The 23,977-nt window shown below is 46.4% G+C and overlaps 1 protein-coding gene across 1 annotated transcript in view; it reads right to left on the reverse strand.

Annotated features, from left to right (window-relative positions):
- The window catches only part of DDX10 (DEAD-box helicase 10), a 240,953-nt gene that overhangs the window by 121,663 nt on the left and 95,313 nt on the right, over positions 1-23,977 (reverse strand). The window lies entirely within an intron of this gene.

Here is a 23,977-nt window from a genome sequence, read left to right on the forward strand (position 1 = left end):
TGACAGTCTGTGCTTGCGCCGCCTGCCGTGGAATCACACTGCGCACGCGCCGCCCACTCCAATGACGGTGGTGGCGCCAACCAATTTTTTAAAAAAAGGGAGGCAGGTCACTGTATAATCAGTGACCAGTAAAAGAAACATAAGAGGAAGATGGTGGGTGGTGGAGGAGGAGGAGGCCTTATCCACTAGGCCCGTCCCGGTGCACAAACAAGAAAATAACTTTAGCCATTATGGCCATGCCTTCACCGTACAGTGCTAAATCCTGCTGACAAGTTCCCTCTAAGAATGTGAAATGCAACCTCGATGGGGGTGAGACCTGGCGACTGATTCGACCATTGCAGAATATTCCCTTTATTTCCCTTAACCCCTTCATGACCCAGCCTATTTTGACCTTAAAGACCTTGCCGTTTTTTGCAATTCTGACCAGTGTCCCTTTATGAAGTAATAACTCAGGAACGCTTCAACGGATCCTAGCGGTTCTGAGATTGTTTTTTCGTGACATATTGGGCTTCATGTTAGTGGTAAATTTAGGTCAATAAATTCTGCGTTTATTTGTGATAAAAACGGAAATTTGGCGAAAATTTTGAAAATTTCGCAATTTTCACATTTTGAATTTGTATTCTGTTAAACCAGAGAGATATGTGACACAAAATAGTTAATAAATAACATTTCCCACATGTTTACTTTACATCAGCACAATTTTGGAAACAAAATTTTTTTTTGTTAGGAAGTTATAAGGGTTAAAATTTGACCAGCGATTTGTCATTTTTACAACGAAATTTACAAAACCATTTTTTTTAGGGACCACCTCACATTTGAAGTCAGTTTGAGGGGTCTATATGGCTGAAAATACCCAAAAGTGACACCATTCTAAAAACTGCACCCCTCAAGGTACTCAAAACCACATTCAAGAAGTTTATTAACCCTTCAGGTGCTTCACAGCAGCAGAAGCAACATGGAAGGAAAAAATGAACATTTAACTTTTTAGTCACAAAAATTATCTTTTAGCAACAATTTTTTTATTTTCCCAATGGTAAAAGGAGAAACTGAACCACGGAAGTTGTTGTCCAATTTGTCCTGAGTATGCTGATACCTCATATGTGGGGGTAAACCACTGTTTGGGCGCACGGCAGGGCTTGGAAGGGAAGGAGCGCCATTTGACTTTTTGAATCAAAAATTGGCTCCACTCTTTAGCGGACACCATGTCACGTTTGGAGAGCCCCCGTGTGCCTAAAAATTGGAGCTCCCCCACAAGTGACCCCATTTTGGAAACTAGACGCCCCAAGGAACTTATCTAGATGCATAGTGAGCACTTTGAACCCCCAGGTGCTTCACAAATTGATCCGTAAAAATGAAAAAGTACTTTTTTTTCACAAAAAAATTCTTTTAGCCTCAATTTTTTCATTTTCACATGGGCAACAGGATAAAATGGATCCTAAAATGTGTTGGGCAATTTCTCCTGAGTACACCAATACCTCACATGTGGGGGTAAACCACTGTTTGGGCACATGGTAAGGCTCGGAAGGGAAGGAGCGCCATTTGACTTTTTGAATGAAAAATTATTTCCATCGTTAGCGGACACCATGTCGCGTTTGGATAGCTCCTGTGTGCCTAAACATTGGCGCTCCCCCACAAGTGACCCCATTTTGGAAACTAGACCCCCCAAGGAACTTATTTAGATGCCTAGTGAGCACTTTAAACCCTCAGGTGCTTCACAAATTGATCTGTAAAAATGAAAAAGTACTTTTTTTTCACAAAAAAATTCTTTTCGCCTCAATTTTTTCATTTTCACATGGACAGTAGGATAAAATGGATCATAAAATTTGTTGGGCAATTTCTGCCGAGTACGTCGATACCTCATATGTGGGGGTAAACCACTGTTTGGGCACTCGGCAGGGCTCGGAAGGGAAGGCGCGCCATTTGACTTTTTGAATGGAAAATTAGCTCCAATTGTTAGCGGACACCATGTCGCGTTTGGAGAGCCCCTGTGTGCCTAAACATTGGAGATCCCCCACAAGTGACCCCATTTTGGAAACTAGACCCCGCAAGGAACTTATCTAGATGCATATTGAGCACTTTAAACCCCCAGGTGCTTCACAGAAGTTTATAACGCAGAGCCATAAAATAAAAAATAATTTTTCTTTCCTCAAAAATGATTTTTTAGCCTGGAATTTCCTATTTTGCCAAGGATAATAGGAGAAATTGGACCCCAAATATTGTTGTCCAGTTTGTCCTGAGTACGCTGATACCCCATATGTGGGGGTAAACCACTGTTTGGGCGCACGGCAGGGCTCGGAAGGGATGGCACGCCATTTGGCTTTTTAAATGGAAAATTAGCTCCAATCATTAGCGGACACCATGTCACGTTTGGAGAGCCCCTGTGTGCCTAAACATTGGAGATCCCCCAGAAATGACACCATTTTGGAAACTAGACCCCCAAAGGAACTAATCTAGATGTGTGGTGAGCACTTTGAACCCCCAAGTGCTTCATAGAAGTTTATAATGCAGAGCCGTGAAAATAATAAATACGTTTTCTTTCCTCAAAAATAATTATTTAGCCCAGAATTTTTTATTTTCCCAAGGGTTACAGGAGAAATTGGACCCCAAAAGTTGTTGTCCAGTTTCTCCTGAGTACGCTGATACCCCATGAGTGGGGGTAAACCACTGTTTGGGCACACGCTGGGGTCTCAGAAGGGAAGTAGTGACTTTTGAAATGCAGACTTTGATGGAATGGTCTGCGGGTGTCACGTTGCGTTTGCAGAGCCCCTGGTGTGCCTAAACAGTAGAAACCCCCACAAGTGACCCCATTTTAGAAACTAGACCCCCCAAGGAACTTATCTAGATATGTGGTGAGCACTTTGAACCCCCAAGTGCTTCACAGACGTTTACAACGCAGAGCCGTGAAAATAAAAAATCATTTTTCTTTCCTCAAAAATTATGTTTTAGCAAGCATTTTTTTTGATTCACAAGGGTAACAGTAGAAATTGGACCCCAGTAATTGTTGCGCAGTTTGTCCTGAGTATGCTGGTACCCCATATGTGGGGGTAAACCACTGTTTGGGCACACGTCAGGGCTCGGAAGTGAGGGAGCACCATTTGACTTTTTGAATACAAGATTGGCTGGAATCAATAGTGGCGCCATGTTGCGTTTAGAGACCCCTGATGTGCCTAAACAGTGGTAACCCCTCAATTCTAACTCCAACACTAACCCCAACACACCCCTATCCCTAATCCCAACTGTAGCCATAACCCTAATCACAACCCTAACCACAACACACCCCTAACCACAACCCTAATTCCAACCCTAACCCTAAGGCTATGTGCCCACGTTGCGGATTCGTGTGAGATATTTCCGCACCATTTTTGAAAAATCCGCGGGTAAAAGGCACTGCGTTTTACCTGCGGATTTCCAGTGTTTTTTGTGCGGATTTCACCTGCGGATTCCTATTGAGGAACAGGTGTAAAACGCTGCGGAATCCGCACAAAGAATTGACATGCTGCGGAAAATACAACGCAGCGTTTCCGCGCGGTATTTTCTGCACCATGGGCACAGCGGATTTGGTTTTTCATATGTTTACTTGGTACTGTAAACCTGATGGAACTCTGCTGCGAATCCGCAGCCAAATCCGCACAGTGTGCACATAGCCTAAGTCTAAAGGTATGTGCACACGCTGCGGAAAACGCTGCGGATCCGCAGCAGTTTCCCATGAGTTTACAGTTCAATGTAAACCTACGGGAAACAAAAATCGCTGTGCCCATGCTGCGGAAAAACTGCACGGAAACGCAGCGGTTTACATTCCGCAGCATGTCACTTCTTTGTGCGGATTCCGCAGCGGTTTTACAACTGCTCAAATAGAAAATCGCAGTTGTAAAACCGCAGTGAAATGCGCAGAAAAACCGCGGTAAATCCGCAGCGGTTTAGCACTGCGGATTTATCAAATCCGCAGCGGAAAAATCCGCAGAGGACCAGAATACGTGTGCACATACCGAAACCCTAACCCTAACCCTAACCCTACCCCTACCCCTATTCTAACATTAGTGGAAAAAAAAAATTTCTTTATTTTTTTATTGTCCCTACCTATGGGGGTGACAAAGGGGGGGGGGTCATTTATTATTTTTTTTATTTTGATCACTGAGATATAATCTATCTCAGTGATCAAAATGCACTTTGGAACGAATCTGCCGGCCGGCAGATTCGGCGGGCGCACTGCGCATGCGCCCGCCATTTTGGAAGATGGCGGCGCCCAGGGAGAAGACGGACGGGACCCCGGCTGGATCGGTAAGTATGATGGGGTGGGGGGGACCACGGGGGGGGATCGGAGCACGGGGGGGGGGGAATCGGAGCGCGGGAGGGGTGGAACGGAGCACGGGGGGAGTGGAACGGAGCACGGGGGGGCTGGAATGGAGCACGGGGGGGTGGAACGGAGCACCAGGGGGGGTGGATCGGAGTGCAGGGGGGGGTGATTGGAGCACGGGGGGGTGATTGGAGCAAGGGGGGAGCGGACAAGAGCACGGGGGGGAGCGGAGCACTGGACGGAGGGGAGCCGGAGCAGTGTACCGGCCAGATCGGAGGGCTGGGGGGGCGATCGGTGGGGTGGGGTGGGGGCACATTAGTATTTCCAGCCATGGCCGATGATATTTCAGCATCGGCCATGGCTGGATTGTAATATTTCACCCGTTATAATAGGTGAAATATTACAAATCGCTCTGATTGGCAGTTTCACTTTCAACAGCCAATCAGAGCGATCGTAGCCACGAGGGGGTGAAGCCACCCCCCCTGGGCTAAACTACCACTCCCCCTGTCCCTGCAGATCGGGTGAAATGGGAGTTAACCCTTTCACCCGGCCTGCAGGGACGCGATCTTTCCATGACGCCACATAGGCGTCATGGGTCGGATTGGCACCGACTTTCATGACGCCTACGTGGCGTCATGGGTCGGGAAGGGGTTAAACCCCTGGGTTGCTTTCGCAGTATGTTTTGGGTCAATGTCCATTTGTACTGTGAAATGTCGTCCAATCAACCTTACTGCATTTGGTTGAATCAGAGCAGAAAATATCTCCCTGTACACTTAAGAATTCATGTGCTCAGTCACATCCTCAGTAAACACTAGTGGAAGCCATGCATGCCCATCCCATCACACTGCCTCCACCATGATTTACAGAGGATGTGCTGTGATCTGGATCAGGAGCAGTTATTTGCTCTTATGAAGTCTTCCCTTTATAGCAGACTTCGAGATACTGAAACACCCACTTCCTGGAGAGTTTTCTTAACTTGGGTCGATGTTATGAAGGTTATTTTTTTTTTTCAGCATGGAAAGGATTCTGCGATCATCCACCGCTGTTATCTTCCCTGGATGTCCAGGCCTTTTTATTTTCCCCAAGCTCTTATTTTTACAGAATGTGCCAGACATTCCTATCATTTCTGCTATTTCTCTGATGGATTTCTATTTTTTTTTTCTGCCTATTAATAGTCTTCATGTTGTGGGTTCACAGCAACAGCATCCAAATGCAAATGCCACACCTGGAATCAGCTCCAGACCTCTTACCTGCTTAACTGATGATGGATGAATGAGCTAATAGCCCATGCAGCCCATTAAAGAGCTTTTGCGTTAACGGTCTAATTACTTTTGGTCCCTTTAAAGAGGCAGCTACATATTAAAGAGCTGTAATTCCTAAACCCTTGTCCCAATTCGGATGTGAATTCCCTTAAAATTAAAGCTCAGAGACTGCACTTTAACCCCCTATTGATTATATAACTGTATCTTATCTTTCTTTCTTAGAAATTATAAGAAAATGTCTACAACAAAGTAATACCACATCATTCCTACACGTATATTGTCACATTCTGAATAAGTCTCATGTGCACGGTTACGTAAAGTGATGAGATCAGCGTTACAGGGCGTTCAGCGATGATGTAACGGTGCGTGGTGCTAACGACGCTGTCAGATGACGAACCCCTGCACCGGATGGCGGAGTTAATAGAATAAGCGCATATGCCGTCATTTAGCAGAATGATGCTAAGCCCTGGTAATTTATGTCCCCCGCTCATACAGATCTGACAGTACGCCATTACCGCTTGGCTTTTTCTACGCGCCTTGTTAAAACAAGAATCGCTGATGGAAGATTAATGAGGCAGCTGCATGGAATTACCAAGTTAAATGCTACCTGCGAAGGAAGTAATATGTTACCATCGTGCTCAGGATATTACAGAACAAATACTATGCAAATGCTGCGCGGCTCTGATTGTAGGGGAAGGAGGGAAAATGGGACGCAATTAGGCAAAACCTGAATCCGGCACCGATGCTGGCATCTATGTTACCGTTTTAGAAAATGTCAGTTCGGATGAATTATGCAACTCCGCTCTGGGCGCTGGGAATAGATTTGGAGGTGCAGTGCGCGCTCCTCGAAGCAAAAAATGTGAATTTCGCAGGACTGAATACTGATGAATGGCAGCAGCCGTCATTAAAATACCCAAGCCAGTGTCATATGGGATATCATAACCCCCCCTGTAAATTATAAGACCCCAGCCTAGATAAACGCGGGCAGGTAAAAGTCTAAACGTCTGTACAAAAGCGCACACCTAAGCTGCTGCAGAACATCTCTTCAAGACAAATGGGGAAACAATGGTAATGATTTGTCAGATCGAATAAAGCTCCGATTAATGTAGATTACTTTCTCAAAGAGGTTCTGCAGAAGCCAGGGTGAATTATATTACACAAAGATGCAGAATCACTCCGCAATGGGAGACAGGTGCATCCTGCCGGACACAACAGTACCCTAAATGGGTATAAAAGGAACAAAAAAACAAACAAAAATAAAAGGACACGGCATGAGATTTTAGAGATCTTATTCATTTTGCTGCTACTGTAAAATGCTTTTTTTTTTTCCCGCCTGCACAAAAAATTATACGTGGGTCCCCGGCCCGGATTAATCAAGAGCCGAGCCGCGGAGATCAGAAGGTGAGAGGTTGGCGGGGCCTCCCGTCTGCCCGCCAGGTACCACTAACCAGAACCCCAAGAATAAATCTGCTCATCCCTACTCAGGAGGCCTAAGGACCATGGAGGGAAAAAAAAAAAAAAAAGGATTTTACAGAACCAGCAAGGTGAAAGATTTCTGAAATCTTGTACACTTGCCGCTTATTTCTTCCTTGCAGATTTGAAGAAAATTCATATCTGGGGGATGTTACCGTAAATCTTTCAGAGTTTTTCACTTATTTAATTGAAACAGTTTTCCATCAGAGTTCCATCTGTTTTTAACTGATCCAGTAAGGGTAAATGGATGGAAAAAAAAAAAAATAATAATCAGACACTACATGCTTCAGTGCAAAAAAAAAAAAGCCACTGGGATGACATGAGGCGGAAATTCTGTTTCCACACTGGCTTAGTGGTTAGCACTGTTGCTTTGCAGTGCTGGGGTCCTGGGTTCAGAGCCCACCAAGGACGATAAGTTTGTATGTTCTCCCCGAGTTTGCTGGGTTTCCTCCGGGTTCTCCAGTTTCCTTCCACCCTCCAAAGACCATACTGATAGGGAATGTAGATTGTGAGCCCCATTGGGAACACTAATGATAATGTCTGTAAAGCGCTGAGGAATGATCGCACTAAATAAGCAAATCATAATAAATATTAAAATAAATAATTTAATCAGCAAAACACAGGACACCTTCGCCAAAACCAGTTCCAGATTCTGGCACTCAATAAATACTTGGAAGTTTTCGGATTTTCTACCTTTTTTTGTTTTTTTATTCCCGTTCAGTCTTGTTCTCTAACTTTCTAGGATATGCAGCTCAGACCAGAATTATACAAAGTGTGATGTCTCACGAGCAAATTGCAGCAAATGGAGCCCTCTGGGCAAGCAAAGACTATGAGCAATTGTTCAAAAGTGCTTGAAAGCAAGGTACGGTACTTCTCCAAGAGACCACGGCCGCCAGCAAAAACATTCCCACCTCATTTAAGAACATCCGAGTACACCCTCCCTCCATGAAAGTGCAGCATGCTAAACCACAGGACATCTGCTGTGGAGGGAACCTACCACATGCAGTCCGATCTGTGGAGAGCCCGGTATAGAGAAGTAATACAACTTGCTTAATTCACTTATATCCCTGGTGTTTGTATGCAAAAGGAGTCCAACAGGCGGTCCTACTAAGTGCTGCCCACTTGCTATAGAGTGGGAGTCAAAGACCTTCCCCCACTTCCTGTAGAGAGAGTTTAAGACCCATGCCCCACTTACTGCAGGGAGAGCCAAAGACCCATGCCCCACTTACTGCAGGGAGAGCCAAAGACCCATGCCCCACTTACTGCAGGGAGAGCCAAAGACCCATGCCCCACTTACTGCAGGGAGAGCCAAAGACCCATGCCCCACTTACTGCAGGGAGAGCCAAAGACCCATGCCCCACTTACTGCAGCGAGAGCCAAAGACCCATGCCCCACTTACTGCAGCGAGAGCCAAAGACCCATGCCCCACTTACTGCAGGGAGAGCCAAAGACCCATGCCCCACTTACTGCAGGGAGAGCCAAAGACCCATGCCCCACTTACTGCAGCGAGAGCCAAAGACCCATGCCCCACTTACTGCAGCGAGAGCCAAAGACCCATGCCCCACTTACTGCATCGAGAGCCAAAGACCCATGCCCCACTTACTGCAGGGAGAGCCAAAGACCCATGCCCCACTTACTGCAGCGAGAGCCAAAGACCCATGCCCCACTTACTGCATCGAGAGCCAAAGACCCATGCCCCACTTACTGCAGGGAGAGCCAAAGACCCATGCCCCACTTACTGCAGGGAGAGCCAAAGACCCATGCCCCACTTACTGCAGGGAGAGCCAAAGACCCATGCCCCACTTACTGCAGCGAGAGCCAAAGACCCATGCCCCACTTACTGCATCGAGAGCCAAAGACCCATGCCGCACTTACTGCATCGAGAGCCAAAGACCCATGCCCCACTTACTGCAGCGAGAACCAAAGACCCATGCCCCACTTACTACAGCGAGAGCCAAGGACCCATGCCCCACTTACTGCAGCGAGACCCAAATACCCATGCCCCACTTACTACAGCGAGAGCCAAGGACCCATGCCCCACTTACTGCAGGGAGAGCCAAATACCCATGCCCCACTTACTGCAGCGCAAGCCAAAGACCCATGCCCCACTTACTGCAGCGCGAGCCAAAAGACCCATGCCCCACTTACTTCAGTGAGAGCCAAAGACCCATGCCCCACTTACTTCAGTGAGAGCCAAAAGACCCATGCCCCACTTACTGCAGCGAGACCCAAATACCCATGCCCCACTTACTGCAGCGAGAGCCAAGGACCCATGCCCCACTTACTGCAGCGAGACCCAAATACCCATGCCCCACTTACTGCAGCGAGAGCCACAGTCCTGCCCCCCACTTCCAGCAGGCAATAAAAACCTGCAACCACTTTCTGCAGAGACTCAAAGACCCGCCCCCACATCCGGTAGAGTACAAAGACACATCTTCTTGTAAGGGGAAAAGAACCAGCCCCCACTTCCTGTAGAGAGTGTCAAAGACCCACCCCCACATCCTACAGAGGGACAAAACTCCCCTCACTTCCTACAGAGCGTTAAATACAAGCCTCCACTTCCTGAAGGGGACAAATACCCCCCCCCACACACACACTTCCTTTAGAGAGAGCGTAAAAGACCCACCCCCCACTTCCTACAGGCAATAAAAAACCTGCACCCACTTTCTGAAGAGTCAGAGACCCATCCCCACTTACTGCAGGTGACAAAGACATGCACCCACTTTCTTTAGAGAGAGTCAAAGACCCATCCCCACTTCCAACAGTGACAGCCAAAGACTCACCCCCACTTCCTGCAGGAAATAAAAACCTGCACCCACTTTCTGCAGAGTCAGAGACCCACCCCCACTTCCGGCAGGGTACAAAGACCCATCTCCACTTCTTGTAAGGGGAACAAAGACCATCCCCCACTTCCAGCCCCCTGCTACCAATTCCTGTAGAGAAAGTCAAAGACCAGCCCACACTTCCTGTAGCAATAACCAAAGATCCACGCCCCAATTCCTGCAGCGAGAGCCAAAGACCAGGCCCCTACTTCCAATAGTAACAGCCAAAGACATGCCCCCACTTCCTGCAGGCAACAAAAACCTGCACCCACTTTCTGCAGAGTCAAAGACGTGCCCCCACTTCTGGAAGGGTACAAAGACCCACCTCCACTTCTTGTAAGGGGAAAAGACCAGCCCCCACTTCCTGTAGAGAGTCAAAGACCCATTCTATAGAGGAACAAAGACCCCACTCACTTCCTGCAGAGTGTCAAAGACAAGCCCCCACTTCTTGTGGGGGACAAATACACCTCCCCACACACTTCTTTTAGAGAGAGAGAGAGAGAGAGAGTCAAAGATCCACCCCCAACTTCCTATGGTGGACAAAGACTCACCCCCCCACTTCCTACAGGGGACAAAGATATGCCCCCCCACTTCCTACAGGGGATAAAGACCCGCCCACACTTCCTGTAGCAAGAGCCAAAAAGTTTACATGAGACTAGAGGATTGAGAAGTCACAAGGTAATGCACGCAGAAATTACTTATGGAAAGTTTTTTGCCACAACTACAGCACACTCCACCGGCAGGAGGGATGGCACAATATCTGCTAGAGAGTAAATACCAGCCTGCCAGCCGCCATTACAGGTAACCGGGACTGTAAGAAATTCGCCATTCAGGAAACCTGCTGACAATGCGGCTTTTCTCAAGTACCCCTCTGCATTGTACAACGAGGCAAAAGCACGAGTGCGGCTCTAACAGGACAGTCCATACCGAACAGTGTAATCCAATCATAGGCTCAGTCACCGGGTCCGCACCCATCTCTACCGGTCACTAATCACTCCTCAAAAAGGGCAACTAAAAGAAACCAGCCGAACCCGCAGACTGAAGGATCCCAAATGATACCACGCAAAGCTGGACGCCATGATTACCAGATCATCCAACACCGCGGAGACACCATCACGTGTTTCTCAACGCAGTGATCCAGAACACTGCCCCCAAATATGCAAATGCATGTAGAGGAGCTGTGAATAGCCAGGCCTTTCCCCGGGATGCTGCCCTTCCTTCCCGGAGAAAGGCCTGGCCATTCACTGCCTGCGTTGAGAAACACGTGATGGTGTCTCCGCAGCTCCTTTACATGCATTTGCATATTTGGGGGCAGTGTTCTGGATCACTGCGTTGAGAAACACGTGATGGTGTCTCCGCGGTGTTGGATGTTTTGGTCTCCACGAGGTCAATCATGCGTGCGTTTATAGACTTTCTACTAGGCACTGCTCCTGATAGCCAGTTTCCTACTCCACACTGATGAGGGGCAAAAACCCCGAAACAGCTGTCTGTGGATGGATACCATGCTTGGCATAGGTGGTTTTCCTTTATTGGATGTTTTCCTTTATTGGATGCTGCCCTTCCCTTGGTTGTTCCTTCCCGGGGAAAGGCCTGGCTATTCACTGCCTGCGTTGAGAAACACGTGATGGTGTCTCCGCAGCTCCTCTACAAGATTACCAGATCTACGCAAGTCAGCCTCCATCACAACTACCGCACCACCTCCTCTTGTCAACAAGAATTAAAGGTATTTGAAAAAAAACAAACAAACAAACAAACACCAAACGCAGTCTGGTGGCTGGAACCTCCGGGGATCACAACAAAAAACTGAGTGAAACCATCCCGACTATGTACAGAAACATTGTAATAGATGAAATGTCGACAGCGTGTCACCTAACGTGAAGGAAATTAGCACCTCTGCCGCTCCCCGGTGACCGATTTATGTAACTGTAAAGGTGTTTAATTTGATAATTAAACAACCAACTTACTGATTGAAATTCATGATTCCGATCGTAATCAATCTGATTACTGGAAGGACACTGACTTTGTATGAGGTTGGTGGGTGTTGGGGGTCTCCTTTTGGTGGCCCAGATGTGAGACCGTGATTTACAGTAACAATAGCGCAGTAATCAGCCATTCGACCGGCTCACTTTTCTAATCCATAGTAAACGACATCGATGCAGCGCTCACAGTGAGCACTGAGCGGAGGGAAAGGAGAGGTCCGCAGACGGCTCCCACCGCGGGAGTGTAATGTAGGATGTGCACATCTGTGCCTGCGAATGGTGAGACGTGAGCAGCAGGACAAGTACAAGGGCGGAATTATTACACAGGCAAACAAGACAGGAGCCTAAAACTGAGCACAACACTAAATGGCAGGCATTTTTTGGCAGCTGGCGGCCTGGTTTTCTTACGTCGGGTACAGATGGGGGTAACGAGGGTATAAGTACTACATGACTAGAACACATGTGACACTTGCTGTTGGGCATTCACAATTGCTTTTTTGCTAATTGCAAACTCTCCTGCCCTACGACTGCCCGCGCGTCGAGCCTGCAGAGTGTACGAGTCCTTACAACAAAAACAGCGGTATTATTTTAGTTTTATACTCCAGTATTTAAAAAAAAAAGTATATTAAGTAAATTAATTCCAGCTAAAACCAGAAAGTTCACTGTAGAAACAGGGAGAATGTGACATGTACTAATCACAAGTGCCGGATGGGAGAATACAACAGAGCAGAATGCGGAGGAGATATTCAGTGTACGGGAAAGGAAGCAGAAAGCACAAGGGGTAGCCACAGTTCTTAAAAGGAATCCGTCAGCAGGTTTTGGCTACCTCATCTGAGAGCAGCGTAATGCAGGCAAAGAGAAGCTGAATCCAATGATGTAGCACTTAGATTACCGGGTGCAGTGGGTGATAAATACAGAAGTCGTGCATATGTTTCTGTTATACTTTTCCTCTAATTGTTCCTCTCCTGATTTTCGCTAACAAAGACTGATGTAAAATACTGACCAAATACTGACTGCGTGAACATGGCCTAAAGCTGAGAGTCTACACTTCAAACCCATATTGATTATAACCATCTAGAACATGTTAGTTTTGGTAAACGGCTAAAATACCATAACTCCTTTCGCCGTCCAAATATTTCGGGACCTAACTGTACATGTAAAAATTATTTCTAAAATGAAGGGTGTCTGATTTAAGCTCAATTTTCACCTTATGTAGGGTTACGATTAAGAGCATACTTGGGGTTCGAAATGCAAAGACCAGCGTCTGACATTTTTACATTTTTTTTCCACTTATTAATGAAGATTTTTTTTTTTTTTTTAACTATTTGAAGTGGCTTATGTCGGATCGCCTTCTACATATATTCGCATGCAGATACATTCGGCCAGCAATCGGCCTGGAGTCAATTACCATGGAATTACACAGGACGATGGAGTGCCGCCAAAGACCGGAAAGAGAAAAGATAATTTCGGCAGATGAGTGAGCGCTTTGATCAGCAGAGTATACAAAAGAAGGTTGCACTCTATCGTGCCAAAACACGTCAAATATGAAATACATGAAATATGAATAGCAAAATTGCTTTTTGAACCAAAAATTTTTTTTTCCTAATGTTCAAAAAGCAATTTTGCTATTCATATTTCATGTATTTCATATTTGACGTGTTTTGGCACGATAGAGTGCAACCTTTTTTTTTTGTATATTATATATGGAGGTAGCTGCTCCTGGTATGCACCTATTCACACTAGTTTGGATGTGCCAGTCATTTTTCTGTCATTTCTTGATCAGCACAGTGTTACACTGCAAGATAATGGTGAAACGCGTTGGCTTGCAGTGTAAATGCCCCGTAACACACTTTCCCGGTGCCCAATCTTCAGGTTATATAAGGTAATGCTGATAACCTTACAAACATGCCGCAGCTCTACAGGTGTCTACAGCATCAAACATGAAACCCTCTTTATCTGGGTCTCCATGTGTTACATCGCGAAGAGAGGATTAACCTCTCGCAGAAAGCTCGACGGAGCCGAAACAACCTGCACGGAACAGGCAGCACAATCAACGCTGCCATGAATATTCATGAACATATTAACAGCACATTCACTCGACTCTGAGGTCACAATCTATAATTTTATACCTGTAGCAGGTCGTGTCCTTTCCATGTGAAAGCACCATCTTCAAGCCCGCAATGCACGCAGCTCTGCGCCAAGCAAATCAAAGGCTGCTCATTGCTTTGCTTGACACATGACGAGCCCAATCCCAGTCTATAATCAGCTAAAAGCACCAAAGTTTAGTCGTTTAGTCAAAGGAAAAATTAAAGAAGCTACCAAACAAAAAAGAAAGGAACCCGAGAAGGCATAGATTAACATCGCACCAACGCTGGAGAAGGCATCATCAAAGCAGAGAAGACTGCTCTCCGAACAGACGATGTAGCTTCAGGTGCAGTCAATGCCCTCACCAATCATGGGTGCCCTAAAAAAGCTGGCGAGAACATCCTCTCCGCTGTGAACCCTCTGTGCAATTCAGAAGAGCCAAAGTACATTGAAATGCATGCTCCTCAGAAGACCCAAGTCCTCCTCGCACGGCAGCCTGGCATAGTGTTTAGAAGGGTTTTACCAAAATCTTAAAGGGACCAGCATCAGGGGCTTATCTACAGCATTCTGTAATGCTGTAGATAAGCCCCCAATGTTTCCTGAAAGATACGAAAAAGAGGTTAGATTATACTCACCCAGGGGCGGTCCCGCTGCGGTCCGGGTCCGATGGGCGTCGCGGTCCGGTCTGAGGCCTCCCATCTTCTTACGATAACGTCCTCTTCTTGTCTTCACGCCGCGGCTCCGATGCAGGTGTACTTTGTCTGCCCTGTTGAGGGCAGAGCAAAGTACTGCAGTGCGCAGGCGCCAGGAAAGGTCAGAGAGGCAGACAAAGTACGCCTGCGCCGGAGCCGCAGTGTGAAGACAAGAAGAGGACGTCATCATAAGAAGATGGGAGGCCCCGGACTGGACCGCGACGCCCATTGGACCGGACCACAGCAGGATCTCCCCTGGGTGAGTATAATCTAACCTTTTTTTCTCATCTTTCAGAATACATCGGGGGCTTATCTACAGCATTACAGAATGCTGTAGATAAGCCACTGATGCTTTTTTTCGCGTTTTTCCCAATCCATTAAATAGCGGGAAAAGCGCAAAAAATACGCAAAATCAATGAACATGATGCTTTTTTAACTACAATGCGTTTTTTTCACGGAAAAAAATGCACCATGTGCACAAAAATTGCAAAATGCATTCTAAATGGTAGGATGCATATGTATGCGCTTATTATGCGATTTTATCGCGTTTTTATAGCGAAAAAAACGCGAAAAATCCTGAACGTGTGCACATACCCTAATGGAGTGCAGCTCTGCATCCTCAGCCCATTCATTGTCTATAGGTCTGATGGAAATAGAAGAGCGCTGTACCCTGCTCTATTCGTGGTTATTGCCAGAATAAGCAGAGGTCGAATATGCGCAATTCTGCCATATTCATTGCGATTGCTAAAGAATGCCAAGGTTGAGTATGTGTACTTCTGCTCAATTAAATTGCAACTGGCAGATAAAGTGGAGGCCGAGCATGCGCACTTCTGCTCCATTTACTGCGAATGCCAGAGAAACCCAAGATGGAGCATGCGCACTTCTGCTTCACTCACTGTGAATGCCAGAGAAACCCAAGATGGAGCATGAGCACTTCTGCTCCATTCATTGGGAATGCAAGAGAAACCCAAGATGGAGCATGTGCACTTTTGCTCCATTCATTGGGAATGCCAGAGAAACCCGAGATGGAGCATGTGCACTTCTGCTCCACTCATTGTGAATGCAAGAGAACCCAAGATGGAGCATGCGCACTTCTGTTCCTTTAATTATGAATGCCAGCGAAACCCGAGATGGCCCATGCACACTTCTGCTCTATTCATTGTGAATGCAAGAGAACCCAAGATGGAGCATGCGCACTTCTGTTCCTTTCATTATGAATGCCAGCGAAACCCCAGATGGCCCATGCACACTTCTGCTCTATTCACTGTGAATGCAAGAGAAACCCAAGATGGAGCATGAGCACTTCTGCTCTATTCACTGTGAATGCAAGAGAAACCCAAGATGGAGCATGCGCACTTCTGCTCCATTCATTGTGAATGCCAGCGAAACCAGAGATGGCCCATGCGCACTTCTGCTCTATTCATTGTGAATGCCAGAGAAACCAGAGATGGAGCATGTGCACTTCTGCTCCATTCATTGGGAATGCAAGAGAAACCCAAGATGGAGCATGCGCACTTCTGCTCTATTCACTGTGAATGCAAGAGAAACCCAAGATGGAGCATGCGCACTTCTGCTCCATTCATTGTGAATGCCAGCGAAACCAGAGATGGCCCATGCGCACTTCTGCTCTATTCACTGTGAATGCAAGAGAAACCCAAGATGGAGCATGAGCACTTCTGCTCCATTCATTGGGAATGCAAGAGAAACCCAAGATGGAGCATGTGCACTTCTGCTCTATTCACTGTGAATGCAAGAGAAACCCAAGATGGAGCATGCGCACTTCTGCTCCATTCATTGGGAATGCAAGAGAAACCCAAGATGGAGCATGCGCACTTCTGCTCTATTCACTGTGAATGCAAGAGAAACCCAAGATGGAGCATGCGCACTTCTGCTCCATTCATTGTGAATGCCAGCGAAACCCGAGATGGCCCATGCGCACTTCTGCTCTATTCACTGTGAATGCAAGAGAAACCCAAGATGGAGCATGAGCACTTCTGCTCCATTCATTGGGAATTCAAGAGAAACCCAAGATGGAGCATGCACACTTCTGCTCTATTCACTGTGAATGCCTAGGGAAACCCGAGACGGAGCATGTGCACTTCTGCTCCATTCATTGGGAATGCAAGAGAAACCCAAGATGGAGCATGTGCACTTCTGCTCCACTCATTGTGAATGCAAGAGAACCCAAGATGGAGCATGCGCACTTCTGTTCCTTTCATTGTGAATGCAAGAGAAACCCAAGATGGAGCATAAGCACTTTGGCATTTACAATGAATGGAGCAGAAGTGCACATGCTGCATCTCGGGTTTCTCTGGCATTTACAATGAATGGAGCAGAAGTGCGCATGCTCCATCTTGGGTTTCTCTGGCATTTACAATGAATGGAGCAGAAGTGCGCATGCTCCATCTTGGGTTTCTCTGGCATTCACAATGAATGGAGCAGGAGAAACTATAGATGGAGCATGCGCTCCTCTGCTCCATTCAACACAGCAAACCCCAGAGATCAGCATGTTCTTCTCCTTGTGGGAAAACCACTTTGTCACTTCTGATTCACACCCAGCGGTGGGACCCATACTTATGACCAGAGTAGTACCCCCCATTGCCCAATAAAACTGGTGAGGTCGCCACTATCTTTCACCTCCAGCAGCAGCAGAAAAAAAATAAATAAGTTGGCTACGCACATTTGCACCCAACTTTATTCATGGGCATCGATAAAGTAATGTTGATATGTCATGCCCATCATGAAATTTACGCTATAATGCACCAGTTAGATGTGCGTTGGAGTCTCCAGTTTGAGCCGCACCCATGGTGCTCTTAGCAAGTCTGACACCATTGTGTGCGCTAATTACCCATCCTTCATCCGAACCATGACACAAACTATATAGAACACTGGATATCCATTATTCAGCTTTGTTACCACATACAGAAAAAAACCAATTAGTACACGACAAAATATAAGAGACCCACAGACAGAACTGTTCCAGAAAGTTTCAGGCTTTCATTAGAAACCTGTAAAAAAAACAACAAAATAAAAAAAAAAAATAAAAAAAAAATCGATATTTACTGACAGCAGAACGTTTACGAACTCTTAATTGCAGAACTTATGATGTAAAAATATATTAATTATCCTGGATCATTCTTGTTATGTTGCCATCTATGGATTCCAACACTGTTTTAATAGGATCCAATTATTTCTCCATAAACAGTCTTAACATACACTGCTAAGGACAAACTAGAAGAAATAAAAACTTAAAAACTAAACTGAAATAGAAGCCAGCACCAAAGGCAACGCAACCCTTATGGTTATTGTGGCAATGCCATATCTCCACTAAAAACCGTTGTAGTTCAGGCAAAGGAGCCATCGGTGAAGCAAGAGGCGGCAGCACCGGGCCGAGAATAGAGCTGGAATGACCAAGGCTTCAGATCTACAAAAATTAGCCGAATTTTCACACCAATTCAAACACTGATTTCTCAGTAACAGAAGGACTGGTCATGTAAAGGTATTGCCGGACTGGTCATGTAAAGGTATTGCCAGACTGGTCATGTAAAGGTATTGCCGGACTGGTCATGTAAAGGTATTGCCGGACTGGTCATGTAAAGGTATTGCCGGACTGGTCATGTAAAGGTATTGCCGGACTGGTCATGTAAAGGTATTGCCGGACTGGTCATGTAAAGGTATTGCCGGACTGGTCATGTAAAGGTATTGCCGGACTGGTCATGTAAAGGTATTGCCGGACTGGTCATGTAAAGGTATTGCCGGACTGGTCATGTAAAGGTATTGCCGGACTGGTCATGTAAAGGTATTGCCGGACTGGTCATGTAAAGGTATTGCCGGACTGGTCATGTAAAGGTATTGCCGGACTGGTCATGTAAAGGTATTGCCGGACTGGTCATGTAAAGGTATTGCCGGACTGGTCATGTAAAGGTATTGCCGGACTGGTCATGTAAAGGTATTGCCGGACTGGTCATGTAAAGGTATTGCCAAACTGGTCATGTAAAGGTACTGTATTGCCGGACTGGTCATGTAAAGGTATTGCCAGACTGGTCATGTAAAGGTATTGCCGGACTGGTCATGTAAAGGTATTGCCGGACTGGTCATGTAAAGGTATTGCCAGACTGGTCATGTAAAGGTATTGCCAGACTGGTCATGTAAAGGTATTGCCGGACTGGTCATGTAAAGGTATTGCCAGACTGGTCATGTAAAGGTATTGCCAGACTGGTCATGTAAAGGTATTGCCGGACTGGTCATGTAAAGGTATTGCCAGACTGGTCATGTAAAGGTACTGTATTGCCGGACTGGTCATGTAAAGGTATTGCCAGACTGGTCATGTAAAGATACTGTATTGCCGGACTGGTCATGTAAAGGTATTGCCAGACTGGTCATGTAAAGGTATTGCCAGACTGGTCATGTAAAGGTATTGCCGGACTGGTCATGTAAAGGTATTGCCGGACTGGTCATGTAAAGGTATTGCCAGACTGGTCATGTAAAGGTATTGCCAGACTGGTCATGTGTTGTGAATTCTGTGGCTGAGTTCACTTCTGTGGTCACAAGTGGTATTGCAGTCTCTGGGTTTCCTCCCTCAGGTGTTTTGGTGAGCTCGTTGGCTGCCTTGCTATTTAGCTCCACCTGAGTCTGTCTTCCTTGCTCCTTGTCAATGTTCCAGTGTTGGATCTGAGCTACTGCATCTTTCCTTGGGCCTGCTGCTCTGCTAGATAAGTGCTTCTAGTTTGTTTTCTGTTTTTTCTGTCCAGCTTGCTATTAACTTTTGCTGGAAGCTCTGAGAGGCAAAGGGGTGCACCGCCGTGCTGTTAGTTCGGCACGGTGGGTCTTTTTGCCCCTTTGCGTGGTTTTCGTTTTAGGGTTTTTTGTAGACTGCATAGTTCTCTTTGCTATCCTCGCTCTGTCTAGAATATCGGGCCTCACTTTGCTGAATCTATTTCATTCCTACGTTTGTCTTTTCATCTTGCTAACAGTCATTATATGTGGGGGGCTGCCTATTCCTTTGGGGTATTTCTCTGAGGTAAGTCAGGCTTGTATTTCTATCTTCAGGCTAGTCAGCTCCTCAGGCAGTGCCGAGTTGCATAGGTAGTTGTTAGGCGCAATCCACTGCTGCTTATAGTTGTGTGAGGATAGATCAGGTACTGCAGTCTACAGAGATTCCACGTCTCAGAGCTCGTCCTATTGTTTTTGGTTATTGCCAGATCTCTGTATGTGCGCTGATTACTGCACGCTGTGTTGCCTGATTGCCAGCCATAACAGTACAAGGAGCCATTGTGTCTGCCATCTCCCCTGATTTGCGGAGAGTGTTGCAGAAATTTCAGGCTAATAAACCTGATCGTTGTCCGGCCGAGAAACTGTTCGTCCCTGATAGGTGGACTAGTAAAGTTATCTCTGAACTTCATTGTTCGGTGCTGGCCGGTCATCCAGGAATCTTTGGTACCAGGGAGTTGGTTGCTAGATCCTTCTGGTGGCCGTCTCTGTCACGGGATGTGCGTGCTTTTGTGCAGTCCTGTGGAATTTGTGCTAGGGCTAAGCCCTGCTGTTCACGTGCCAGTGGGTTGCTTTTGCCCTTGCCGGTCCCGAAGAGGCCTTGGACACATATTTCGATGGATTTCATTTCTGACCTTCCCGTTTCTCAAAAAATGTCGGTCATTTGGGTGGTCTGTGATCGCTTTTCTAAAATGGTCCATCTGGTGCCCTTGGTTAAATTGCCTTCCTCCTCTGATTTGGTGCCTTTGTTCTTCCAGCATGTGGTTCGTTTACATGGCATTCCTGAGAATATTGTTTCTGACAGAGGTTCCCAGTTTGTCTCGAGGTTCTGGCGAGCCTTTTGTGGTAGGATGGGCATTGACCTATCTTTCTCCTCGGCCTTCCATCCTCAGACTAATGGCCAGACCGAACGAACCAATCAGACCTTGGAAACATATCTGAGATGTTTTGTTTCCACTGACCAGGATGATTGGGTGTCATTTTTGCCGTTGGCTGAGTTCGCCCTTAATAATCGGGCCAGCTCGGCTACCTTGGTCTCTCCATTTTTCTGCAATTCTGGGTTCCATCCTCGTTTCTCTTCAGGACAGGTTGAGTCTTCGGACTGTCCTGGTGTGGATTCTGTGGTGGACAGGTTGCAGCAGATCTGGACTCAGGTAGTGGACAATTTGACCTTGTCCCAGGAGAAGGCTCAGCTTTTCGCTAATCGCAGACGCCGTGTGGGACCCCGACTTCGTGTTGGGGATCTGGTTTGGTTATCTTCTCGTCATATTCCTATGAAGGTTTCCTCTCCTAAATTTAAACCTCGTTTTATCGGTCCGTATAGGATTTCTGAGATTCTCAATCCGGTGTCTTTTCGTCTGACCCTCCCAGACTCCTTTTCCATACATAATGTATTCCATAGGTCGTTGTTGAGGAGATACGTGGCACCTATGGTTCCATCTGTGGAGCCTCCTGCCCCTGTTTTGGTAGAGGGGGAATTGGAGTATATTGTGGAGAAGATTTTGGATTCTCGTGTCTCTAGACGGAAACTCCAGTATCTGGTCAAATGGAAGGGTTATGCTCAGGAAGATAATTCCTGGGTTTTTGCCTCTGATGTCCATGCCCCAGATCTTGTTCGTGCCTTTCATGTGGCTCATCCTGGTCGGCCTGGGGGTTCTGGTGAGGGTTCGGTGACCCCTCCTCAAGGGGGGGGTACTGTTGTGAATTCTGTGGCGGAGTTCACTTCTGTGGTCACAAGTGGTATTGCAGTCTCTGGGTTTCCTCCCTCAGGTGTTTTGGTGAGCTCGTTGGCTGCCTTGCTATTTAGCTCCACCTGAGTCTGTCTTCCTTGCTCCTTGTCAATGTTCCAGTGTTGGATCTGAGCTACTGCATCTTTCCTTGGACCTGCTGCTCTGCTAGATAAGTGCTTCTAGTTTGTTTTCTGTTTTTTCTGTCCAGCTTGCTATTAACTTTTGCTGGAAGCTCTGAGAGGCAAAGGGGTGCACCGCCGTGCTGTTAGTTCGGCACGGTGGGTCTTTTTGCCCCTTTGCGTGGTTTTCGTTTTAGGGTTTTTTGTAGACTGCATAGTTCTCTTTGCTATCCTCGCTCTGTCTAGAATATCGGGCCTCACTTTGCTGAATCTATTTCATTCCTACGTTTGTCTTTTCATCTTGCTAACAGTCATTATATGTGGGGGGCTGCCTATTCCTTTGGGGTATTTCTCTGAGGTAAGTCAGGCTTGTATTTCTATCTTCAGGCTAGTCAGCTCCTCAGGCAGTGCCGAGTTGCATAGGTAGTGATAGGCGCAATCCACTGCTGCTTATAGTTGTGTGAGGATAGATCAGGTACTGCAGTCTACAGAGATTCCACGTCTCAGAGCTCGTCCTATTGTTTTTGGTTATTGCCAGATCTCTGTATGTGCGCTGATTACTGCACGCTGTGTTGCCTGATTGCCAGCCATAACAGTCATGTAATGGTATTGCCGGACTGGTCATGTAAAGGTATTGCCAGACTGGTCATGTAAAGGTACTGTATTGCCAGACTGGTCATGTAAAGGTATTGCCAGACTGGTCATGTAAAGATACTGTATTGCCAGACTGGTCATGTAAAGGTATTGCCAGACTGGTCATGTAAAGGTATTGCCGGACTGGTCATGTAAAGGTATTGCCGGACTGGTCATGGTCATGACCCTATTGGACAAACAATCAGTAGATTTGGCTTCCAGTACCATCTCTATGCTGACGACACCCAACTATACACTTCTTCTCCTGATCTCACGCCTGCCTTATTAGAAAACACCAGTGATTGTCTTACCGCTGTCTCTAGCATCATGTCCTCCCTCTATCTGAAACTAAACCTGTCAAAAACTGAACTCCTCGTGTTTTCTCCCTCTACTAACCTACCTTTGCCTGACATTGCCATCTCCGTTTGCGGTTCCACCATTACTCCAAAGCAACATGCCCGCTGCCTTGGGGTCATCCTTGATTCTGACCTTTCATTCACCCCCCACATCCGATCACTGGCTCGCTCTTCTTACCTGCATCTCAAAAACATTTCTAGAATTCGCCCTTTTCTTACTTTCGACTCTGCAAAAACTCTTACTGTTTCACTTATTCATTCTCGTCTGGACTATTGTAACTCTCTACTAATCGGCCTCCCTCTTACCAAACTCTCCCCGCTCCAATCTGTCCTGAATGCTGCTGCCAGGATCATATTCCTCACCAACCGTTACACCGATGCCTCTACCTTGTGCCAGTCATTACACTGGTTACCCATCCACTCAAGAATCCAGTACAAAACTACTACCCTCATCCACAAAGCACTCCATGGCTCAGCACCACCCTACATCTCCTCTCTGGTCTCAGTCTACCACCCTACCCGTGCCCTCCGCTCCGCTGATGACCTCAGGTTAGCATCCTCAATAATCAGAACCTCCCACTCCCGTCTCCAAGAGTTTACACGTGCTGCGCCGATTCTTTGGAATGCACTACCTAGGATAATACGATTAATCCCCAATCCCCACAGTTTTAAGCGTGCCCTAAAAACTCATTTGTTCAGACTGGCCTACCGCCTCAATGCATTAACCTAACGATCCCTGTGTGGCCTATATTAAAAAAAAAAAAAAAAAAATTAATTAACTGGTTCATGCAGCTTTACATGAACACCCAAGCCTTACACTATGGCTGGTCCGAATAACTATAGCAATTGTTACCATCCACCTCTCGTGTCTCCCCTTTTCCTCATAGTTTGTAAGCTTACGAGCAGGGCCCTCACTCCTCTTGGTATCTGTTTTGAACTGTATTTCTGTTATGCTGTAATGTCTATTGTATGTACAAGTCCCCTCTATAATTTGTAAAGCGCTGCGGAATATGTTGGCGCTATATAAATAAAAATTATTATTATTATTATTATTATTGCCGGACTGGTCATGTAAAGGTATTGCCGGACTGGTCATGTAAAGGTATTGCCGGACTGGTCATGTAAAGGTATTGCCGGACTGGTCATGTAAAGGTATTGCCGGACTGGTCATGTAAAGGTATTGCCGGACTGGTCATGTAAAGGTATTGCCGGACTGGTCATGTAAAGGTATTGCCGGACTGGTCATGTAAAGGTATTGCCGGACTGGTCATGTAAAGGTATTGCCGGACTGGTCATGTAAAGGTATTGTATTGCCAGACTGGTCATGTAAAGGTATTGCCGGACTGGTCTTCATAAGAACTACACAGTTTGGAATGTATAAATGTTGATGACCGACTCCCGTTAACCCAGGGTCAGATGCATCTCTTGCACTCTCGAGTTCAGGTACAGTGTGCCTGACAGGGACAGGTTAGAAAACCAACCAAAATATCTACGGTAACTAAATTTCTGGGTTCTAAAAAGAATCCTGAAAACAGGAGATTAT

This window comes from Ranitomeya imitator, chromosome 3, assembly GCF_032444005.1.
Source record: "Ranitomeya imitator isolate aRanImi1 chromosome 3, aRanImi1.pri, whole genome shotgun sequence".
NCBI classification, from domain to species: Eukaryota; Metazoa; Chordata; class Amphibia; order Anura; family Dendrobatidae; genus Ranitomeya; species Ranitomeya imitator.